Consider the following 4,434-nt stretch of genomic DNA (forward strand, 5'->3'; position numbering starts at 1 on the left):
ACAGATAGAATGAATTCTATAAATTTCTGTTGCAGTCACCCGTGGAATAATTCACGGGTGGCCGTTGAATGTGACAATAGATGTAGAAGTATGTTGATGTGCGAAGATGTATTTTGTTATAGCTAGCAAGGAAAAAAACCAGTTTGATTATACACACACACAAACATACAATGGTCTTGTGTTAAGAAAAAATGTGTACAAAATATGACAACATTTCTAATTTCTGGGCATTTGCATTTTAAGTAAAGTTTGTCTTATCTGTGCTGCAGTGAGCATGTACAACTCTTCTAGTAAAAGTTTATTATTAATGGAATAATTCTTGGGAAGAGGAATATGAATCTTTCCCAGATGTAAATAACCTCTCGCATCCCGGCGCGTGGTCAGGGGTGCGGGGTGCAGGCGCCGCGATGACACTCTGAGCCGGAGCGAGGCCCCCGAGGCAGGGAGCAACCAACAAATGCACAGAAAGACTTCTCTGAACAGTCCAGTGTCCTGCAAAGAGAAACTAGATCGAGTTCAGGAGCCCCCGGACTGCAGAGAAGGGCGCTAGTGTCCGATCTCTGCCCCAAGCTTCTGGCTCAAGGCCAGGGCAGAATTGGCACTGAGGATGCATGGGCAGGACTGGGGTTCCTTGTCCCCGAAATGGAATGTCTCCTTTGCAGTCTGCGTTGCCCAGAAGGCTTGAAGGGTGAAGAGATAAAGAAGTGTGGCCGAGAAGGGATACCACTGAATAAATACAACCAGCAATACCACAAGCTGTTTAAGGATGTTCCCTTGTAGGAAGGGGTTCTCAAAGTGTGCTCCCCTGCCCTACAGAGGGACCTCCTTCTTCAGGGCCAGCTCTGCATCTCCCCCAACTGGCTCTGCTTCCACGCCAGCCTCTTTGGCAAGGATACCAAGGTGGTCATTCCTGTGGTGTCTGCGCAAATGATAAAAAAACACAAGCTGGCACGGCTCCTTCCCAACGGACTGGCCATCACCACCACCACCACCAGCCAGAAGTATATCTTTGTGTCACTGCTCTCCCAGGATAGTGTGAGCTGCTGAGGAGAGTCTGCACCCACCTACAGCCTTCCAGCAAGAAGAGTCTAAGCGTAAGAGAATTTCCAGAGGAACCTGAGTCTCTGGAAGTCCTTATCCCTGAGATGAAGTGCAGAAAGGTATGCCCGTCCTCCACGTCCTGTCTCTCCCAGACAACGTGCTTAGTACCCCTCCAGCATCTGTGGACCCCACAGACAGTTTCTTCCCCTCCAGGAAGCCTCCAGGGCCTGAAAAACCAAGAGCCCAAGTAGCCTCTGAAAATGGCAGGAGGTGGGCATGGCCCATGCCGGGCTGGGCTCCTGCCTGCCCTAAGAAGGTGCTGAACTGCTCTCCCACTGCAGAGAATGCTGTCTGTGAGGAGGAGGAGCTGGAGGAGGAGTCTGGGCGCACTAGGGAGCTGAGGCTCTGGGATTACTGGCTCCTGAAGGTCGTCTTTGTGCTGATCTGCATCCTGGTCATGTACTCATCTGGCATTCCGTATTTCACAGCTAGAGCAGCAGTTATGCTTCTTGAGTTGGGACAGCCCAGGGCACAGGTAACAGCCACTTGGCCTTTGACCCCATTCCTTCTCCAAGAATAATTTGCTGGGTGCTAAGTCTCTACCAACGATCCTGGTGGTTTATGCTGCTGCTGAGCTAAGACTGCGTAAGAAGGAAAATATTCCAGATCCCCTTCCTCCTCTCAGTTCTTCTCCCTCTAAGAGATCTGAAGTACCCACATCTTAAGGATATCTACGGCATCACTGCTCTCCATTATGCTGGGTATAATGAGAATATGTTACTGGTGTTACTGGCAGAAAAACTGCTTTCTCATGATGCAAATATTGAAGCAATCACAAGGTGTAGATTAATCAACTTTCTTTTCAAATTATTTGTTTTAACCTTGATATAGGTAGGGGTCCATTTTTTATATTTGGAAGCTCAAGCATTCACTGAATGCAAGCAAATTAAGTTATTTTGAAATAACTTCATTGTCAAAAATCATATTTTAAATAGCGATACTTTGAAAGAAGCATTAAGGGCACAACTTTTTAAAATACACTTTGGAAAATATCGATTTCTTAAAGGTAAAGCCTTTTTAATTTTTTTTTTAAATGCAAGGTTTTTTTTTTTTCCTAATTAATGTAAAACAACACAGGAAAGAAAACATGCCCTGAAAATAGGCTTTATCTTAAAACCCAAACAAAACTAAAGAAACTTGGAATTAATAGACATCTTGCTGCTGCTGACAATGTTCTAAAAACCTGATGTATCATCTCTCAGTGGTGAGGCGTAAGAGGGAAAAATGAAGGGAAAAGGAGAACCATTAGGAATACGCAGGTCACTTGGAAATTAGGTAATAAGGGAAAATGCCAAGAAGAGGTTTTTTTTAGTTTGTTGTTTGATGAAACAAATTATTACCTGGCTTATTACCCATCCAGGCAGAAACAGCCACTTAGACCTAAGAGTCTAAGATCTAGACTAAGATTCTAAGATCTCAAATCTAGAATGTCTTGATGGAAAGGTGGGAGATAAGGAGCTTATTAATATCAAAATAAAGTTGGATTTTGAGTTTCTTTGTTCCTGTTCTACTCATACCCATGAAAATTAAGTGTAGATTTAATAAATGACTCTGTCTCTTACTCTTTTCTTTTTTTGGCCATGCCTACAACTGGTAAAGAGAATTAGCTGTGTGGGTGAGGGATGAGCCGTGTGGCTGAAGTGATTGCCTGTTGCACTAATTCTCAGAATTGTGCTTTATAGTGACCTGAGAAAATTTTGTTAAAAATCTAAAATTTTAGGTTTTCCCCTGAAGCTTTTGATGTAATAGATCTAATAAGGCCTCAATGTGTATGTTTAAAAATGTTTTCTTGAAGTTGGGCACAGTGGCATGTTCTTGTAGTCCCAGCTTGAGCCTATGAGTTTTAGTCCAGCTTGAGCAACATAGTGAGACTCTTATCTCTAACCACAATAACAGCAACAAACAAACAAACACCTCGAGGTTTGAATACACTCCTGTTTAAGAACCCCAGAATAGATAAGTGCAATATATACATTTCTGTGTCTCAAAAAAAATCTAAAAGAGTAGGTGTTTGCTAGGTGCTACTTTCTTCAAAGTTCTCCTTTTCAGTAAGATTAGTCTGATGCACCTGTCTTTCTCTATGTCTGTGACTGGGAAGTGAAAGGGAATATTATTGGCAATATCTCTCAGCTTACAGAATAATACCTTTTTTTCCCCACCGTTAATCATTCACTGCCATTCAGAGAGTCTTTGAAAATTTGCTTATAGGTAATCTTTGAATAAGTAGAGGCTGACTCTTTAATGATTTCATGTCCCTTTATCACCATACAGATGATTATGTGTCAACAAATGTTCATTACAAGTTGGGTTTTCTCAATTAATAGCCAATCCTAAATTTTTTTTTTAGTTGATGTTGTATTATGAACTATCTGAGTATATCTGTTAAGTTTGTAGATCTTTAGCATAACCAGGATGTCAGCTTTACACACTGAAATCCATGAAGTTGATATAAATTTGATATAAATTATTTTAATAATTTAATTTTGGAAGTCATATAAACTATTTGGCTAGCAATCTGGGAAAATTATATACAAAGAGATTGTAAATGAATACATGTTGGAAAAATTCTTGAAGTGCGTATTATGAGTCTTAATAGCAATTTTTATTATATATGAGGGCCTGATTTTTTTTTTTGTAAAACATATGATACCAGAGAAAGAAAATCTTTTACATGCAAATACTTGAATTACACACAACCATTTAGTTACACATTCATAGCAAATATAAAAACAAAGGGGCCATATTCTAAATGTGCACAGATTTGTTTGCCTTTTAAATTGAGTCAACATGTAAAATTTAGAAGACTTATGAAGAAATCTGGACTTCACATTTGTCTTAAAAAATCAAATATAGTGTCCCCTGAGTTTCTATCACTGTTGGCCTGCTATGCAGAGGGTGCTTCTTTATAAAAGGCATATATTCTCTAGTTTGCTCCTGTGCCCACATCAGTACTTCCCTTACTCAGATAACCTTCCTTTTTCCTTGTAAGTATTTGAGTTTACAACTTTTATGTTGTAGTATATTTTGATAAAGATTTCAAGGCTTTTAAGTCAATGTGTATTTGTTTATAATGTATAGTCTATAGATTATATAAATCCCTCAGTTCTGGGGTTGAATTTTTGAATTTAGTTTAAAACTCTTTATACCACAAATAATGATCTTCCTATATGAATGCCTAGAAGTTTTTTATAGTTTATTCCTGGTTATAGTTGGATAGTTTATTAATATTGCAGCATTATATCTTTCTCCTCAGCAATCTTCCTTAAAAATGCAAGTGACTTACTGACTTTCATTATGCTAGAAATAACCCATATGGATCAGTATGAGAACTTT

General features: G+C 39.6%; 1 pseudogene; it reads left to right on the forward strand.

Annotated features, from left to right (window-relative positions):
* Nucleotides 1–367: 367 nt before the first annotated feature.
* Nucleotides 368–1,713, forward strand: LOC108294488 (annotated as a pseudogene).
* Nucleotides 1,714–4,434: the final 2,721 nt, after the last annotated feature.

This window comes from Cebus imitator, unplaced genomic scaffold (assembly GCF_001604975.1).
Source record: "Cebus imitator isolate Cc_AM_T3 unplaced genomic scaffold, Cebus_imitator-1.0 Scaffold581, whole genome shotgun sequence".
Taxonomy (NCBI): Eukaryota; Metazoa; Chordata; class Mammalia; order Primates; family Cebidae; genus Cebus; species Cebus imitator.